This window comes from Leiobunum rupestre, chromosome 6 (assembly GCF_980474605.1).
Source record: "Leiobunum rupestre chromosome 6, qqLeiRupe1.1.hap1, whole genome shotgun sequence".
NCBI classification, from domain to species: Eukaryota; Metazoa; Arthropoda; class Arachnida; order Opiliones; family Sclerosomatidae; genus Leiobunum; species Leiobunum rupestre.
Genome location: NC_143389.1, coordinates 29533251 through 29555596, shown reverse-complemented (window position 1 = coordinate 29555596; position 22346 = coordinate 29533251).

The following is a 22346-nucleotide window of genomic DNA, read 5'->3' as shown; positions in this document are numbered from 1 at the left end:
GAAAAATTCTTAAGAATAATGAATATTTCCAGCTCCAAAATCCATTTATCTGGCAGATTGCCGTGTTGAAATGCCAAATTTTGGTAAATTTCTTCAGTCAAACAGGATTTTGAAGATACATTGACACTAGCAATTGATTAACAAATCAATAAACTTGAATAATTATTCATATAAATAAGCCTGGCAGCTCTGTTTTGTTAACCACACTAAGAAAATAAATATAAATTTTGAATTAATTCCAGCTCCAAAATCCATTTATCTAGCAGATTGCCGTGTTGAAATGCCAAATTTTGGTAAATTTCTTCAGTCAAACAGGATTTTGAAGATACATTGACACTAGCAATTGATTAACAAATCAATAAACTTGAATAATTATTGATATAAATAAGCCTGGCAGCTCTGTTTTGTTAACCACACTAAGAAAATAAATATAAATTTTGAATTAATTCTTAAGAATTATGAATATTTCCAGCTCCAAAATCCATTTATCTGGCAGATTGCAGTGTTGAAATGCCAAATTTTGGTAAATTTCTTCAGTCAAACAGGGTTTTGAAGATACATTGACACTAGAAATTGATTAACAATTCAATAAACTTGAATAATTATTCATATAAATAAGCCTGGTAGCTCTGTTTTGTTAACCACACTAAGAAAATAAATATAAATATTGAATTAAATCCAGCTCCAAAATCCATTTATCTAGCAGATTGCCGTGTTGAAATGCCAAATTTTGGTAAATTTCTTCAGTCAAACAGGATTTTGAAGATACATTGACACTAGCAATTAATTAACAAATCAATAAACTTGAATAATTATTCATATAAATAAGCCTGGTAGCTCTGTTTTGTTAACCACACTAAGAAAATAAATATAAATTTTGAATTAATTCCAGCTCCAAAATCCATTTATCGAGCAGATTGCCGTGTTGAAATGCCAAATTTTGGTAAATTTCTTCAGTCAAACATGATTTTGAAGATACATTGACACTAGCAATTGATTAACAAATCAATAAACTTGAATAATTATTCATATATATAAGCCTGGTAGCTCTGTTTTGTTAACCACACTAAGAAAATAAATATAAATTTTGAATTAATTCCAGCTCCAAAATCCATTTATCTAGCAGATTGCCGTGTTGAAATGCCAAATTTTGGTAAATTTCTTCAGTCAAACAGGATTTTGAAGATACATTGACACTAGCAATTGATTAACAAATCAATAAACTTGAATAATTATTCATATAAATAAGCCTGGTAGCTCTGTTTTGTTAACCACACTAAGAAAATAAATATAAATTTTGAATTAATTCCAGCTCCAAAATCCATTTATCGAGCAGATTGCCGTGTTGAAATGCCAAATTTTGGTAAATTTCTTCAGTCAAACATGATTTTGAAGATACATTGACACTAGCAATTGATTAACAAATCAATAAACTTGAATAATTATTCATATATATAAGCCTGGCAGCTCTGTTTTGTTAACCACACTAAGAAAATAAATATAAATTTTGAATTAATTCTTAAGAATTATGAATATTTCCAGCTCCAAAATCCATTTATCTGGCAGATTGCAGTGTTGAAATGCGAAATTTTGGTAAATTTCTTCAGTCAAACAGGGTTTTGAAGATACATTGACACTAGAAATTGATTAACAATTCAATAAACTTGAATAATTATTGATATGAATAAGCCTGGCAGCTCTGTTTTGTTAACCACATTAAGAAAATAAATATAAATTTTGAAAAATTCTTAAGAATAATGAATATTTCCAGCTCCAAAATCCATTTATCTGGCAGATTGCCGTGTTGAAATGCCAAATTTTGGTAATTTCTTCAGTCAAACAGGGTTTTTAATAAACATTGACACTAGCAATTGATTAACAAATCAATAAACTTGATAAATTTGTGATATAAATAAGCCTGGCAGCTCTGTTTTGTTAACCACTCTAAGAAAATAAATATAAATTTTGAAAAATTCTTAAGAATAATGAATATTTCCAGCTCCAAAATCCATTTATCTGGCAGATTGCCGTGTTGAAATGCCAAATTTTGGTAAATTTCTTCAGTCAAACAGGATTTTGAAGATACATTGACACTAGCAATTGATTAACAAATCAATAAACTTGAATAATTATTCATATAAATAAGCCTGGCAGCTCTGTTTTGTTAACCACACTAAGAAAATAAATATAAATTTTGAATTAATTCCAGCTCCAAAATCCATTTATCTAGCAGATTGCCGTGTTGAAATGCCAAATTTTGGTAAATTTCTTCAGTCAAACAGGATTTTGAAGATACATTGACACTAGCAATTGATTAACAAATCAATAAACTTGAATAATTATTGATATAAATAAGCCTGGCAGCTCTGTTTTGTTAACCACAATAAGAAAATAAATATATATTTTGAATTAATTCTAGCTCCAAAATCCATTTATCTGGCAGATTGCCGTGTTGAAATGCCAAATTTTGGTAAATTTCTTCAGTCAAACAGGGTTTTGAAGATACATTGACACTAGCAATTGATTAACAAATCAATAAACTTGAATATTTATTGATATAAACAAGCCTGGCAGCTCTGTTTTGTTAACCACACTAAGAAAATAAATATAAATTTTGAATTAATTCTTAAGAATAATGAATATTTCCAGCTCCAAAATCCATTTATCTGGCAGATTGCCGTGTTGAAATGCCAAATTTTGGTAAATTTCTTCAGTCAAACAGGGTTTTGAAGATACATTGACACTAGCAATAGATTAACAAATCAATAAACTTGAATAATTATTGATATAAATAAGCCTGGCAGCTCTGTTTTGTTAACCACAATAAGAAAATAAATATATATTTTGAATTAATTCTAGCTCCAAAATCCATTTATCTGGCAGATTGTCGTGTTGAAATGCCAAATTTTGGTAAATTTCTTCATTCAAACAGGGTTTTGAATAAACATTGACACTAGCAATTGATTAACAAATCAATAAACTTGATAAATTTGTGATATAAATAAGCCTGGCAGCTCTGTTTTGTTAACCACTCTAAGAAAATATATATAAATTTTGAAAAATTCTTAAGAATAATGAATATTTCCAGCTCCAAAATCCATTTATCTGGCAGATTGCCGTGTTGAAATGCCAAATTTTGGTAAATTTCTTCAGTCAAACAGGATTTTGAAGATACATTGACACTAGCATTTGATTAACAAATCAATAAACTTGAATAATTATTCATATATATAAGCCTGGCAGCTCTGTTTTGTTAACCACAATAAGAAAATAAATATATATTTTGAATTAATTCTAGCTCCAAAATCCATTTATCTGGCAGATTGTCGTGTTGAAATGCCAAATTTTGGTAAATTTCTTCATTCAAACAGGGTTTTGAATAAACATTGACACTAGCAATTGATTAACAAATCAATAAACTTGATAAATTTGTGATATAAATAAGCCTGGCAGCTCTGTTTTGTTAACCACTCTAAGAAAATAAATATAAATTTTGAAAAATTCTTAAGAATAATGAATATTTCCAGCTCCAAAATCCATTTATCTGGCAGATTGCCGTGTTGAAATGCCAAATTTTGGTAAATTTCTTCAGTCAAACAGGGTTTTGAAGATACATTGACACTAGAAATTGATTAACAATTCAATAAACTTGAATAATTATTCATATAAATAAGCCTGGTAGCTCTGTTTTGTTAACCACACTAAGAAAATAAATATAAATATTGAATTAATTCCAGCTCCAAAATCCATTTATCTAGCAGATTGCCGTGTTGAAATGCCAAATTTTGGTAAATTTCTTCAGTCAAACATGATTTTGAAGATACATTGACACTAGCAATTGATTAACAAATCAATAAACTTGAATAATTATTCATATATATAAGCCTGGCAGCTCTGTTTTGTTAACCACACTAAGAAAATAAATATAAATTTTGAATTAATTCTTAAGAATTATGAATATTTCCAGCTCCAAAATCCATTTATCTGGCAGATTGCAGTGTTGAAATGCCAAATTTTGGTAAATTTCTTCAGTCAAACAGGGTTTTGAAGATACATTGACACTAGAAATTGATTAACAATTCAATAAACTTGAATAATTATTGATATGAATAAGCCTGGCAGCTCTTTTTTGTTAACCACATTAAGAAAATAAATATAAATTTTGAATTAATTCCAGCTCCAAAATACATATATCTGGCAGATTGCCGAGTTGAAATGCCAAATTTTGGTAAATTTCTTCAGTCAAACAGGGTTTTGAAGATACATTGACACTAGCAATTGATTAACAATTCAATAAACTTGAATAATTATTGATATGAATAAGCCTGGCAGCTCTGTTTTGTTAACCACATTAAGAAAATAAATAAAAATTTTGAATTAATTCCAGCTCCAAAATCCATTTATCTGGCAGATTGCCGTGTTGAAATGCCAAATTTTGGTAAATTTCTTCAGTCAAACAGGATTTTGAAGATACATTGACACTAGCAATTGATTAACAAATCAATATACTTGAATAATTATTCATATAAATAAGCCTGGCAGCTCTGTTTTGTTAACCACACTAAGAAAATAAATATAAAAATTGAATTAATTCCAGCTCCAAAATCCATTTATCTAGCAGATTGCCGTGTTGAAATGCCAAATTTTGGTAAATTTCTTCAGTCAAACAGGATTTTGAAGATACATTGACACTAGCAATTGATTAACAAATCAATAAACTTGAATAATTATTGATATAAATAAGCCTGGCAGCTCTGTTTTGTTAACCACAATAAGAAAATAAATATATATTTTGAATTAATTCCAGCTCCAAAATCCATTTATCTGGCAGATTGCCGTGTTGAAATGCCAAATTTTGGTAAATTTCTTCAGTCAAACAGGGTTTTGAAGATACATTGACACTAGCAATTGATTAACAAATCAATAAACTTGAATATTTATTGATATAAACAAGCCTGGCAGCTCTGTTTTGTTAACCACACTAAGAAAATAAATATAAATTTTGAATTAAATCCAGCTCCAAAATCCATTTATCTGGCAGATTGTCGTGTTGAAATGCCAAATTTTGGTAAATTTCTTCAGTCAAACAGGGTTTTTAATAAACATTGACACTAGCAATTGATTAACAAATCAATAAACTTGATAAATTTGTGATATAAATAAGCCTGGCAGCTCTGTTTTGTTAACCACTCTAAGAAAATAAATATAAATTTTGAAAAATTCTTAAGAATAATGAATATTTCCAGCTCCAAAATCCATTTATCTGGCAGATTGCAGTGTTGAAATGCGAAATTTTGGTAAATTTCTTCAGTCAAACAGGATTTTGAAGATACATTGACACTAGCAATTGATTAACAAATCAATAAACTTGAATAATTATTCATATAAATAAGCCTGGTAGCTCTGTTTTGTTAACCACACTAAGAAAATAAATATAAATTTTGAATTAATTCCAGCTCCAAAATCCATTTATCTAGCAGATTGCCGTGTTGAAATGCCAAATTTTGGTAAATTTCTTCAGTCAAACAGGATTTTGAAGATACATTGACACTAGCAATTGATTAACAAATCAATAAACTTGAATAATTATTCATATGAATAAGCCTGGCAGCTCTGTTTTGTTAACCACATTAAGAAAATAAATATAAATTTTGAAAAATTCTTAAGAATAATGAATATTTCCAGCTCCAAAATCCATTTATCTGGCAGATTGCCGTGTTGAAATGCCAAATTTTGGTAATTTCTTCAGTCAAACAGGGTTTTTAATAAACATTGACACTAGCAATTGATTAACAAATCAATAAACTTGATAAATTTGTGATATAAATAAGCCTGGCAGCTCTGTTTTGTTAACCACTCTAAGAAAATAAATATAAATTTTGAAAAATTCTTAAGAATAATGAATATTTCCAGCTCCAAAATCCATTTATCTGGCAGATTGCCGTGTTGAAATGCCAAATTTTGGTAAATTTCTTCAGTCAAACAGGATTTTGAAGATACATTGACACTAGCAATTGATTAACAAATCAATAAACTTGAATAATTATTCATATAAATAAGCCTGGCAGCTCTGTTTTGTTAACCACACTAAGAAAATAAATATAAATTTTGAATTAATTCCAGCTCCAAAATCCATTTATCTAGCAGATTGCCGTGTTGAAATGCCAAATTTTGGTAAATTTCTTCAGTCAAACAGGATTTTGAAGATACATTGACACTAGCAATTGATTAACAAATCAATAAACTTGAATAATTATTGATATAAATAAGCCTGGCAGCTCTGTTTTGTTAACCACACTAAGAAAATAAATATAAATTTTGAATTAATTCTTAAGAATTATGAATATTTCCAGCTCCAAAATCCATTTATCTGGCAGATTGCAGTGTTGAAATGCCAAATTTTGGTAAATTTCTTCAGTCAAACAGGGTTTTGAAGATACATTGACACTAGAAATTGATTAACAATTCAATAAACTTGAATAATTATTCATATAAATAAGCCTGGTAGCTCTGTTTTGTTAACCACACTAAGAAAATAAATATAAATATTGAATTAAATCCAGCTCCAAAATCCATTTATCTAGCAGATTGCCGTGTTGAAATGCCAAATTTTGGTAAATTTCTTCAGTCAAACAGGATTTTGAAGATACATTGACACTAGCAATTAATTAACAAATCAATAAACTTGAATAATTATTCATATAAATAAGCCTGGTAGCTCTGTTTTGTTAACCACACTAAGAAAATAAATATAAATTTTGAATTAATTCCAGCTCCAAAATCCATTTATCGAGCAGATTGCCGTGTTGAAATGCCAAATTTTGGTAAATTTCTTCAGTCAAACATGATTTTGAAGATACATTGACACTAGCAATTGATTAACAAATCAATAAACTTGAATAATTATTCATATATATAAGCCTGGTAGCTCTGTTTTGTTAACCACACTAAGAAAATAAATATAAATTTTGAATTAATTCCAGCTCCAAAATCCATTTATCTAGCAGATTGCCGTGTTGAAATGCCAAATTTTGGTAAATTTCTTCAGTCAAACAGGATTTTGAAGATACATTGACACTAGCAATTGATTAACAAATCAATAAACTTGAATAATTATTCATATAAATAAGCCTGGTAGCTCTGTTTTGTTAACCACACTAAGAAAATAAATATAAATTTTGAATTAATTCCAGCTCCAAAATCCATTTATCGAGCAGATTGCCGTGTTGAAATGCCAAATTTTGGTAAATTTCTTCAGTCAAACATGATTTTGAAGATACATTGACACTAGCAATTGATTAACAAATCAATAAACTTGAATAATTATTCATATATATAAGCCTGGCAGCTCTGTTTTGTTAACCACACTAAGAAAATAAATATAAATTTTGAATTAATTCTTAAGAATTATGAATATTTCCAGCTCCAAAATCCATTTATCTGGCAGATTGCAGTGTTGAAATGCGAAATTTTGGTAAATTTCTTCAGTCAAACAGGGTTTTGAAGATACATTGACACTAGAAATTGATTAACAATTCAATAAACTTGAATAATTATTGATATGAATAAGCCTGGCAGCTCTGTTTTGTTAACCACATTAAGAAAATAAATATAAATTTTGAAAAATTCTTAAGAATAATGAATATTTCCAGCTCCAAAATCCATTTATCTGGCAGATTGCCGTGTTGAAATGCCAAATTTTGGTAATTTCTTCAGTCAAACAGGGTTTTTAATAAACATTGACACTAGCAATTGATTAACAAATCAATAAACTTGATAAATTTGTGATATAAATAAGCCTGGCAGCTCTGTTTTGTTAACCACTCTAAGAAAATAAATATAAATTTTGAAAAATTCTTAAGAATAATGAATATTTCCAGCTCCAAAATCCATTTATCTGGCAGATTGCCGTGTTGAAATGCCAAATTTTGGTAAATTTCTTCAGTCAAACAGGATTTTGAAGATACATTGACACTAGCAATTGATTAACAAATCAATAAACTTGAATAATTATTCATATAAATAAGCCTGGCAGCTCTGTTTTGTTAACCACACTAAGAAAATAAATATAAATTTTGAATTAATTCCAGCTCCAAAATCCATTTATCTAGCAGATTGCCGTGTTGAAATGCCAAATTTTGGTAAATTTCTTCAGTCAAACAGGATTTTGAAGATACATTGACACTAGCAATTGATTAACAAATCAATAAACTTGAATAATTATTGATATAAATAAGCCTGGCAGCTCTGTTTTGTTAACCACAATAAGAAAATAAATATATATTTTGAATTAATTCTAGCTCCAAAATCCATTTATCTGGCAGATTGCCGTGTTGAAATGCCAAATTTTGGTAAATTTCTTCAGTCAAACAGGGTTTTGAAGATACATTGACACTAGCAATTGATTAACAAATCAATAAACTTGAATATTTATTGATATAAACAAGCCTGGCAGCTCTGTTTTGTTAACCACACTAAGAAAATAAATATAAATTTTGAATTAATTCTTAAGAATAATGAATATTTCCAGCTCCAAAATCCATTTATCTGGCAGATTGCCGTGTTGAAATGCCAAATTTTGGTAAATTTCTTCAGTCAAACAGGGTTTTGAAGATACATTGACACTAGCAATAGATTAACAAATCAATAAACTTGAATAATTATTGATATAAATAAGCCTGGCAGCTCTGTTTTGTTAACCACAATAAGAAAATAAATATATATTTTGAATTAATTCTAGCTCCAAAATCCATTTATCTGGCAGATTGTCGTGTTGAAATGCCAAATTTTGGTAAATTTCTTCATTCAAACAGGGTTTTGAATAAACATTGACACTAGCAATTGATTAACAAATCAATAAACTTGATAAATTTGTGATATAAATAAGCCTGGCAGCTCTGTTTTGTTAACCACTCTAAGAAAATAAATATAAATTTTGAAAAATTCTTAAGAATAATGAATATTTCCAGCTCCAAAATCCATTTATCTGGCAGATTGCCGTGTTGAAATGCCAAATTTTGGTAAATTTCTTCAGTCAAACAGGATTTTGAAGATACATTGACACTAGCATTTGATTAACAAATCAATAAACTTGAATAATTATTCATATATATAAGCCTGGCAGCTCTGTTTTGTTAACCACAATAAGAAAATAAATATATATTTTGAATTAATTCTAGCTCCAAAATCCATTTATCTGGCAGATTGTCGTGTTGAAATGCCAAATTTTGGTAAATTTCTTCATTCAAACAGGGTTTTGAATAAACATTGACACTAGCAATTGATTAACAAATCAATAAACTTGATAAATTTGTGATATAAATAAGCCTGGCAGCTCTGTTTTGTTAACCACTCTAAGAAAATAAATATAAATTTTGAAAAATTCTTAAGAATAATGAATATTTCCAGCTCCAAAATCCATTTATCTGGCAGATTGCCGTGTTAAAATGCCAAATTTTGGTAAATTTCTTCAGTCAAACAGGATTTTGAAGATACATTGACACTAGCAATTGATTAACAAATCAATAAACTTGAATAATTATTCATATAAATAAGCCTGGCAGCTCTGTTTTGTTAACCACACTAAGAAAATAAATATAAATTTTGAATTAATTCCAGCTCCAAAATCCATTTATCTAGCAGATTGCCGTGTTGAAATGCCAAATTTTGGTAAATTTCTTCAGTCAAACAGGATTTTGAAGATACATTGACACTAGCAATTGATTAACAAATCAATAAACTTGAATAATTATTGATATAAATAAGCCTGGCAGCTCTGTTTTGTTAACCACAATAAGAAAATAAATATATATTTTGAATTAATTCTAGCTCCAAAATCCATTTATCTGGCAGATTGCCGTGTTGAAATGCCAAATTTTGGTAAATTTCTTCAGTCAAACAGGGTTTTGAAGATACATTGACACTAGCAATTGATTAACAAATCAATAAACTTGAATATTTATTGATATAAACAAGCCTGGCAGCTCTGTTTTGTTAACCACACTAAGAAAATAAATATAAATTTTGAATTAATTCTTAAGAATAATGAATATTTCCAGCTCCAAAATCCATTTATCTGGCAGATTGCCGTGTTGAAATGCCAAATTTTGGTAAATTTCTTCAGTCAAACAGGGTTTTGAAGATACATTGACACTAGCAATAGATTAACAAATCAATAAACTTGAATAATTATTGATATAAATAAGCCTGGCAGCTCTGTTTTGTTAACCACAATAAGAAAATAAATATATATTTTGAATTAATTCTAGCTCCAAAATCCATTTATCTGGCAGATTGTCGTGTTGAAATGCCAAATTTTGGTAAATTTCTTCATTCAAACAGGGTTTTGAATAAACATTGACACTAGCAATTGATTAACAAATCAATAAACTTGATAAATTTGTGATATAAATAAGCCTGGCAGCTCTGTTTTGTTAACCACTCTAAGAAAATAAATATAAATTTTGAAAAATTCTTAAGAATAATGAATATTTCCAGCTCCAAAATCCATTTATCTGGCAGATTGCCGTGTTGAAATGCCAAATTTTGGTAAATTTCTTCAGTCAAACAGGATTTTGAAGATACATTGACACTAGCAATTGATTAACAAATCAATAAACTTGAATAATTATTCATGTATATAAGCCTGGCAGCTCTGTTTTGTTAACCACAATAAGAAAATAAATATATATTTTGAATTAGTTCTAGCTCCAAAATCCATTTATCTGGCAGATTGTCGTGTTGAAATGCCAAATTTTGGTAAATTTCTTCATTCAAACAGGGTTTTGAATAAACATTGACACTAGCAATTGATTAACAAATCAATAAACTTGATAAATTTGTGATATAAATAAGCCTGGCAGCTCTGTTTTGTTAACCACTCTAAGAAAATAAATATAAATTTTGAAAAATTCTTAAGAATAATGAATATTTCCAGCTCCAAAATCCATTTATCTGGCAGATTGCCGTGTTGAAATGCCAAATTTTGGTAAATTTCTTCAGTCAAACAGGATTTTGAAGATACATTGACACTAGCAATTGATTAACAAATCAATAAACTTGAATAATTATTGATATAAATAAGCCTGGCAGCTCTGTTTTGTTAACCACAATAAGAAAATAAATATATATTTTGAATTAATTCTAGCTCCAAAATCCATTTATCTGGCAGATTGCCGTGTTGAAATGCCAAATTTTGGTAAATTTCTTCAGTCAAACAGGGTTTTGAAGATACATTGACACTAGCAATTGATTAACAAATCAATAAACTTGAATATTTATTGATATAAACAAGCCTGGCAGCTCTGTTTTGTTAACCACACTAAGAAAATAAATATAAATTTTGAATTAATTCTTAAGAATAATGAATATTTCCAGCTCCAAAATCCATTTATCTGGCAGATTGCCGTGTTGAAATGCCAAATTTTGGTAAATTTCTTCAGTCAAACAGGGTTTTGAAGATACATTGACACTAGCAATAGATTAACAAATCAATAAACTTGAATAATTATTGATATAAATAAGCCTGGCAGCTCTGTTTTGTTAACCACAATAAGAAAATAAATATATATTTTGAATTAATTCTAGCTCCAAAATCCATTTATCTGGCAGATTGTCGTGTTGAAATGCCAAATTTTGGTAAATTTCTTCATTCAAACAGGGTTTTGAATAAACATTGACACTAGCAATTGATTAACAAATCAATAAACTTGATAAATTTTTGATATAAATAAGCCTGGCAGCTCTGTTTTGTTAACCACTCTAAGAAAATAAATATAAATTTTGAAAAATTCTTAAGAATAATGAATATTTCCAGCTCCAAAATCCATTTATCTGGCAGATTGCCGTGTTGAAATGCCAAATTTTGGTAAATTTCTTCAGTCAAACAGGATTTTGAAGATACATTGACACTAGCAATTGATTAACAAATCAATAAACTTGAATAATTATTCATGTATATAAGCCTGGCAGCTCTGTTTTGTTAACCACAATAAGAAAATAAATATATATTTTGAATTAATTCTAGCTCCAAAATCCATTTATCTGGCAGATTGTCGTGTTGAAATGCCAAATTTTGGTAAATTTCTTCATTCAAACAGGGTTTTGAATAAACATTGACACTAGCAATTGATTAACAAATCAATAAACTTGATAAATTTGTGATATAAATAAGCCTGGCAGCTCTGTTTTGTTAACCACTCTAAGAAAATAAATATAAATTTTGAAAAATTCTTAAGAATAATGAATATTTCCAGCTGCAAAATCCATTTATCTGGCAGATTGCCGTGTTGAAATGCCAAATTTTGGTAAATTTCTTCAGTCAAACAGGATTTTGAAGATACATTGACACTAGCAATTGATTAACAAATCAATAAACTTGAATAATTATTGATATAAATAAGCCTGGCAGCTCTGTTTTGTTAACCACAATAAGAAAATAAATATATATTTTGAATTAATTCTAGCTCCAAAATCCATTTATCTGGCAGATTGCCGTGTTGAAATGCCAAATTTTGGTAAATTTCTTCAGTCAAACAGGGTTTTGAAGATACATTGACACTAGCAATTGATTAACAAATCAATAAACTTGAATATTTATTGATATAAACAAGCCTGGCAGCTCTGTTTTGTTAACCACACTAAGAAAATAAATATAAATTTTGAATTAATTCTTAAGAATAATGAATATTTCCAGCTCCAAAATCCATTTATCTGGCAGATTGCCGTGTTGAAATGCCAAATTTTGGTAAATTTCTTCAGTCAAACAGGGTTTTGAAGATACATTGACACTAGCAATAGATTAACAAATCAATAAACTTGAATAATTATTGATATAAATAAGCCTGGCAGCTCTGTTTTGTTAACCACAATAAGAAAATAAATATATATTTTGAATTAATTCTAGCTCCAAAATCCATTTATCTGGCAGATTGTCGTGTTGAAATGCCAAATTTTGGTAAATTTCTTCATTCAAACAGGGTTTTGAATAAACATTGACACTAGCAATTGATTAACAAATCAATAAACTTGATAAATTTTTGATATAAATAAGCCTGGCAGCTCTGTTTTGTTAACCACTCTAAGAAAATAAATATAAATTTTGAAAAATTCTTAAGAATAATGAATATTTCCAGCTCCAAAATCCATTTATCTGGCAGATTGCCGTGTTGAAATGCCAAATTTTGGTAAATTTCTTCAGTCAAACAGGATTTTGAAGATACATTGACACTAGCAATTGATTAACAAATCAATAAACTTGAATAATTATTCATGTATATAAGCCTGGCAGCTCTGTTTTGTTAACCACAATAAGAAAATAAATATATATTTTGAATTAATTCTAGCTCCAAAATCCATTTATCTGGCAGATTGTCGTGTTGAAATGCCAAATTTTGGTAAATTTCTTCCTTCAAACAGGGTTTTGAATAAACATTGACACTAGCAATTGATTAACAAATCAATAAACTTGATAAATTTGTGATATAAATAAGCCTGGCAGCTCTGTTTTGTTAACCACTCTAAGAAAATAAATATAAATTTTGAAAAATTCTTAAGAATAATGAATATTTCCAGCTGCAAAATCCATTTATCTGGCAGATTGCCGTGTTGAAATGCCAAATTTTGGTAAATTTCTTCAGTCAAACAGGATTTTGAAGATACATTGACACTAGCAATTGATTAACAAATCAATAAACTTGAATAATTATTCATATATATAAGCCTGGCAGCTCTGTTTTGTTAACCACACTAAGAAAATAAATATAAATTTTGAATTAATTCTTAAGAATTATGAATATTTCCAGCTCCAAAATCCATTTATCTGGCAGATTGCCGTGTTGAAATGCCAAATTTTGGTAAATTTCTTCAGTCAAACAGGGTTTTGAAGATACATTGACACTAGAAATTGATTAACAATTCAATAAACTTGAATAATTATTGATATGAATAAGCCTGGCAGCTCTGTTTTGTTAACCACATTAAGAAAATAAATATAAATTTTGAATTAATTCCAGGTCCAAAATACATATATCTGGCAGATTGCCGTGTTGAAATGCCAAATTTTGGTAAATTTCTTCAGTCAAACAGGGTTTTGAAGATACAATGACACTAGCAATTGATTAACAATTCAATAAACTTGAATAATTATTGATATGAATAAGCCTGGCAGCTCTGTTTTGTTAACCACATTAAGAAAATAAATATAAATTTTGAATTAATTCCAGCTCCAAAATCCATTTATCTGGCAGATTGCCGTGTTGAAATGCCAAATTTTGGTAAATTTCTTCAGTCAAACAGGGTTTTGAAGATACATTGACACTAGCAATTGATTAACAATTTAATAAACTTGAATAATTATTGATATAAATAAGCCTGGCAGCTCTGTTTTGTTAACCACACTAACAAAATAAATATAAATTTTGAATTAATTCTTAAGAATAATGAATATTTCCAGCTCCAAAATCCATTTATCTGGCAGATTGCCGTGTTGAAATGCCAAATTTTGGTAAATTTCTTCAGTCAAACAGGGTTTTGAAGATACATTGACACTAGCAATTGATTAACAATTTAATAAACTTGAATAATTATTGATATAAATAAGCCTGGCAGCTCTGTTTTGTTAACCACACTAACAAAATAAATATAAATTTTGAATTAATTCTTAAGAATAATGAATATTTCCAGCTCCAAAATCCATTTATCTGGCAGATTGCCGTGTTGAAATGCCAAATTTTGGTAAATTTCTTCAGTCAAACAGGGTTTTGAAGATACATTGACACTAGCAATTGATTAACAATTTAATAAACTTGAATAATTATTGATATAAATAAGCCTGGCAGCTCTGTTTTGTTAACCACACTAAGAAAATAAATATAAATTTTGAATTAAATCCAGCTCCAAAATCCATTTATCTGGCAGATTGTCGTGTTGAAATGCCAAATTTTGGTAAATTTCTTCAGTCAAACAGGGTTTTGAATAAACATTGACACTAGCAATTGATAAACAAATCAATAAACTTGAATAATTATTGATATAAATAAGCCTGGCAGCTCTGTTTTGTTAACCACATTAAGAAAATAAATATAAATTTTGAATTAATTCCAGCTCCAAAATACATATATCTGGCAGATTGCCGTGTTGAAATGCCAAATTTTGGTAAATTTCTTCAGTCAAACAGGGTTTTGAAGATACATTGACACTAGCAATTGATTAACAAATCAATAAACTTGAATAATTATTGATATAAATAAGCCTGGCAGCTCTGTTTTGTTAACCACAATAAGAAAATAAGTTTTATCCACAATAGCAAAAATTTTCGATAAATGTTTCTACAGTAGGCTTAACTCATTTTGTAACAAACATTCCCTTCTGTCCAGGAATCAGTTTGGTTTTAAAGCGGGAACTGGCACTGATTCAGCCATGACCAAAGTGTATAAAGATATACTTAGCGCCTTAGATAGTGGTCTATATTGTATAGGCATTTTTCTGGACCTCGAAAAAGCATTCGATAGTGTTCCGCACGAAAGGCTAATTAAAAAACTAGAATTCCTGGGTATAAGGGGGCTCGGTTTACTGTGGATAAAAAGTTACCTTTCAAATAGGAAGTGCTGTACAAAATTAGATAACTTATTTTCGGCGTTCGATGGGATTACAATTGGGGTCCCTCAAGGGTCGATACTATCCCCCTTACTTTTTAACCTTTACATTAACGATCTAACTAGCAAAATTTTGAAAGGTCTCTATTTGTACGCTGATGATACTATCTTATTACTCAACCATTTTAACCTTCAAAAACTTGTCGAAAATGCAAATTCAGCCCTAAGTATAATTAATTCTTGGTTAAACAAAAATGGTCTAAAATTAAACACGTCTAAAACTGAGTATATTGTTTTTAAAAATATAAATAAAAATGTAGATAATAATCTATGCGTTTTAAAAATCGGAGGAGACTTAATTAAACGAGTGACGTCATATAAATATCTAGGACTCTGGTTTGACGAACATTTAGGTTTTGGTAAACAAGTTGAGGAAGTTTCGAAGAAAATTAACGCAGCAAGCTATAAAATTTATCAATGCAAATTAATGTTTCCGAGAAAAACATTATTCGAAATTTACCATGTTCTGTTATATCCCTATTTAATTTATGGCGTACAAATATGGGGTAATACGACACAAAACAACCTAAACAGATTACAAGTAATCCAAAAAAGAGCGCTGAGAAATATATTCAACGTAGACTGGTTGGCTCCGACTAAACCACTATTTAAAAAATGTTCATTGTTAAATATAAAACAGATAATTGATTACTGCTATTTAAAATTTATACACAACAATATTAACGGACCAAAGGAAAATGTTATTTTTGAAAAACTAACGATAACACACCCTAGACGTAATATAAAATATCTAGTCGAACCCCACTGTCGAATTTCGAAAAAGTTAAATTCAATTTTTTATAATGGGTGTAAAAAATACAACATAATATATACACACCTAAAAGACTGTAGAACAAAACCCGCCCTGAATCGTACATTAAAGACCCTAATTTTAGAAAATGATTTTTAAAATTTACTAGAAGTTTTAAAAATCTCTTTACTCTGTAGGTTTGTTATTTGTTCCGGCATTTCTTTTTTGTTTTTGCTGTTTTTTTTTTTTACTATATTTTGTGATTATTTTTCCATTGTAATTTTGTACAGTTGTTTTATTTAATTTAATTTTCACTGTTTTGTTATCTCTCAAACCATCGCGGGCCTATAAGTCGCAAGCTGACTTGGCCCTAAAATACATTCTAACCTTGTAGTCCAAAAAATGATAAAATAAAAGAATTGAATTGAATTGAATAAATATATATTTTGAATTAATTCCAGCTCCAAAATCCATTTATCTGGCAGATTGCCGTGTTGAAATGCCAAATTTTGGTACTTTTCTTCAGTCAAACAGGGTTTTGAAGATACATTGACACTAGCAATTGATTAACAAATCAATAAACTTGAATAATTATTGATATAAATAAGCCTGGCAGCTCTGTTTTGTTAACCACAATAAGAAAATAAATATATATTTTGAATTAATTCCAGCTCCAAAATCCATTTATCTGGCAGATTGCCGTGTTGAAATGCCAAATTTTGGTAAATTTCTTCAGTCAAACAGGGTTTTGAAGATACATTGACACTAGAAATTGATTAACAATTCAATAAACTTGAATAATTATTGATATGAATAAGCCTGGCAGCTCTGTTTTGTTAACCACATTAAGAAAATAAATATAAATTTTGAATTAATTCCAGCTCCAAAATACATATATCTGGCAGATTGCCGTGTTGAAATGCCAAATTTTGGTAAATTTCTTCAGTCAAACAGGGTTTTGAAGATACATTGACACTAGCAATTGATTAACAATTCAATAAACTTGAATAATTATTGATATGAATAAGCCTGGCAGCTCTGTTTTGTTAACCACATTAAGAAAATAAATATAAATTTTGAATTAATTCCAGCTCCAAAATCCATTTATCTGGCAGATTGCCGTGTTGAAATGCCAAATTTTGGTAAATTTCTTCAGTCAAACAGGGTTTTGAAGAAACATTGACACTAGCAATTGATTAACAAATCAATAAACTTGAATAATTATTGATATAAATAAGCCTGGCAGCTCTGTTTTGTTAACCACAATAAGAAAATAAATATATATTTTGAATTAATTCCAGCTCCAAAATCCATTTATCTGGCAGATTGCCGTGTTGAAATGCCAAATTTTGGTAAATTTCTTCAGTCAAACAGGGTTTTGAAGATACATTGACACTAGCAATTGATTAACAAATCAATAAACTTGAATAATTATAGATATAAATAAGCCTGGCAGCTCTGTTTTGTTAACCACAATAAGAAAATAAATATATATTTTGAATTAATTCCAGCTCCAAAATCCATTTATCTGGCAGATTACCGTGTTGAAATGCCAAATTTTGGTAAATTTCTTCAGTCAAACAGGGTTTTGAAGATCCATTGACACTAGCAATTGATTAACAAATCCATAAACTTGAATATTTATTGATATAAACAAGCCTGGCAGCTCTGTTTTGTTAACCACACTAAGAAAATAAATATAAATTTTGAATTAATTCCAGCTCCGAAATCCTTTATCTGGCAGATTGCCGTGTTGAAATTCCAAATTTTGGTAAATTTCTTCAGTCAAACAGGGTTTTGAAGATACATTGACACTAGCAATTGATTAACAAATCAATAAACTTGAATAATTATTGATATAAATAAACCTGGCAGCTCTGTTTTGTTAACCACACTAAGAAAATAAATATAAATTTTGAATTAATTCCAGCTCCGAAATCCTTTATCTGGCAGATTGCCGTGTTGAAATTCCAAATTTTGGTAAATTTCTTCAGTCAAACAGGGTTTTGAAGATCCATTGACACTAGCAATTGATTAACAAATCCATAAACTTGAATATTTATTGATATAAACAAGCCTGGCAGCTCTGTTTTGTTAACCACACTAAGAAAATAAATATAAATTTTGAATTAATTCCGTCTCCAAAATCCATTTATCTGGCAGATTGCCGTGTTGAAATGCCAAATTTTGGTAAATTTCTTCAGTCAAACAGGGTTTTGAAGATCCATTGACACTAGCAATTGATTAACAAATCAATAAACTTGAATATTTATTGATATAAACAAGCCTGGCAGCTCTGTTTTGTTAACCACACTAAGAAAATAAATATAAATTTTGAATTAATTCAATCTCCAAAATCCATTTATCTGGCAGATTGCCGTGTTGAAATGCCAAATTTTGGTAAATTTCTTCAGTCAAACAGGGTTTTGAAGATCCATTGACACTAGCAATTGATTAACAAATCAATAAACTTGAATATTTATTGATATAAACAAGCCTGGCAGCTCTGTTTTGTTAACCACACTAAGAAAATAAATATAAATTTTGAATTAATTCCATCTCCAAAATCCATTTATCTGGCAGATTGCCGTGTTGAAATGCCAAATTTTGGTAAATTTCTTCAGTCAAACAGAGTTTTGAAGATACATTGACACTAGAAATTGATTAACAATTCAATAAAATTGAATAATTATTGATATGAATAAGCCTGGCAGCTCTGTTTTGTTAACCACATTAAGAAAATAAATATAAATTTTGAATTAATTCCAGCTCCAAAATCCATTTATCTGGCAGATTGCCGTGTTGAAATGCCAAATTTTGGTAAATTTCTTCAGTCAAACAGGGTTTTGAAGATACATTGACACTAGCAATTGATTAACAAATCAATAAACTTGAATAATTATTGATATAAATAAGCCTGGCAGCTCTGTTTTGTTAACCACAATAAGAAAATAAATATATATTTTGAATTAATTCCAGCTCCAAAATACATATATCTGGCAGATTGCCGTGTTGAAATGCCAAATTTTGTAAATTTCTTCAGTCAAACAGAGTTTTGAAGATACATTGACACTAGAAATTGATTAACAAATCAATAAACTTGAATATTTATTGATATAAACAAGCCTGGCAGCTCTGTTTTGTTAACCACACTAAGAAAATAAATATAAATTTTGAATGAATTCTTAAGAATAATGAATATTTCCAGCTCCAAAATCCATTTATCTGGCAGATTGCCGTGTTGAAATGCCAAATTTTGGTAAATTTCTTCAGTCAAACAGAGTTTTGAAGATACATTGACACTAGAAATTGATTAACAATTCAATAAAATTGAATAATTATTGATATGAATAAGCCTGGCAGCTCTGTTTTGTTAAGCACATTAAGAAAATAAATATAAATTTTGAATTAATTCCAGCTCCAAAATACATATATCTGGCAGATTGCTGTGTTGAAATGCCAAATTTTCGTAAATTTCTTAAGTCAAACAGGGTTTTGAAGATACATTGACACTAGCAATTGATTAACAAATCAATAAACTTGAATAATTATTGATATAAATAAGCCTGGCAGCTCTGTTTTGTTAACCACAATAAGAAAATAAATATATATTTTGAATTAATTCCAGCTCCAAAATCCATTTATCTGGCAGATTGCCGTGTTGAAATGCCAAATTTTGGTAAATTTCTTCAGTCAAACAGGGTTTTGAAGATACATTGACACTAGCAATTGATTAACAAATCAATAAACTTGAATAATTATTGATATAAATAAGCCTGGCAGCTCTGTTTTGTTTACCACATTAAGAAAATAAATATAAATTTTGAATTAATTCCAGCTCCAAAATACATATATCTGGCAGATTGCCGTGTTGAAATGCCAAATTTTGGTAAATTTCTTCAGTCAAACAGAGTTTTGAAGATACATTGACACTAGAAATTGATTAACAATTCAATAAAATTGAATAATTATTGATATGAATAAGCCTGGCAGCTCTGTTTTGTTAACCACATTAAGAAAATAAATATAAATTTTGAATTAATTCCAGCTCCAAAATACATATATCTGGCAGATTGCCGTGTTGAAATGCCAAATTTTGGTAAATTTCTTCAGTCAAACAGGGTTTTGAAGATACATTGACACTAGCAATTGATTAACAATTCAATAAACTTGAATAATTATTGATATGAATAAGCCTGGCAGCTCTGTTTTGTTAACCACATTAAGAAAATAAATATAAATTTTGAATTAATTCCAGCTCCAAAATCCATTTATCTGGCAGATTGCCGTGTTGAAATGCCAAATTTTGGTAAATTTCTTCAGTCAAACAGGGTTTTGAAGATACATTGACACTAGCAATTGATTAACAAATCAATAAACTTGAATAATTATTGATATAAATAAGCCTGGCAGCTCTGTTTTGTTAACCACAATAAGAAAATAAATATATATTTTGAATTAATTCCAGCTCCAAAATCCATTTATCTGGCAGATTGCCGTGTTGAAATGCCAAATTTTGGTAAATTTCTTCAGTCAAACAGGGTTTTGAAGATACATTGACACTAGCAATTGATTAACAATTCAATAAACTTGAATAATTATTGATATGAATAAGCCTGGCAGCTCTGTTTTGTTAACCACATTAAGAGAATAAATATAAATTTTGAATTAATTTCAGCTCCAAAATCCATTTATCTGGCAGATTGCCGTGTTGAAATGCCAAATTTTGGTAAATTTCTTCAGTCAAACAGGGTTTTGAAGATACATTGACACTAGCAATTGATTAACAAATCAATAAACTTGAATAATTATAGATATAAATAAGCCTGGCAACTCTGTTTTGTTAACCACAATAAGAAAATAAATATATATTTTGAATTAATTCCAGCTCCAAAATCCATTTATCTGGCAGATTGCCGTGTTGAAATGCCAAATTTTGGTAAATTTCTTCAGTCAAACAGGGTTTTGAAGATCCATTGACACTAGCAATTGATTAACAAATCCATAAACTTGAATATTTATTGATATAAACAAGCCTGGCAGCTCTGTTTTGTTAACCACACTAAGAAAATAAATATAAATTTTGAATTAATTCCATCTCCAAAATCCATTTATCTGGCAGATTGCCGTGTTGAAATGCCAAATTTTGGTAAATTTCTTCAGTCAAACAGGTTTTTTAAGATACATTGACACTAGCAATTGATTAACAATTCAATAAACTTGAATAATTATTGATATGAATTAGCCTGGCAGCTCTGTTTTGTTAACCTCATTAAGAAAATAAATATAAATTTTGAATTAATTCCAGCTAAAAATACATATATCTGGCAGATTGCCGTGTTGAAATGCCAAATTTTGGTAAATTTCTTCAGTCAAACAGGGTTTTGAAGATACATTGACACTAGCAATTGATTAACAAATCAATAAACTTGAATATTTATTGATATAAACAAGCCTGGCAGCTCTGTTTTGTTAACCACACTAAGAAAATAAATATAAATTTAGAATTAATTCTTAAGAATAATGAATATTTCCAGTTCCAAAATCCATTTATCTGGCAGATTGCCGTGTTGAAATGCCAAATTTTGGTAAATTTCTTCAGTCAAACAGAGTTTTGAAGATACATTGACACTAGAAATTGATTAACAATTCAATAAACTTGAATAATTATTGATATGAATAAGCCTGGCAGCTCTGTTTTGTTAACCACATTAAGAAAATAAATATAAATTTTGAATTAATTCCAGCTCCAAAATACATATATCTGGCAGATTGCCGTGTTGAAATGCCAAATTTTGGTAAATTTCTTCAGTCAAACAGGGTTTTGAAGATCCATTGACACTAGCAATTGATTAACAAATCCATAAACTTGAATATTTATTGATATAAACAAGCCTGGCAGCTCTGTTTTGTTAATCACACTAAGAAAATAAATATAAATT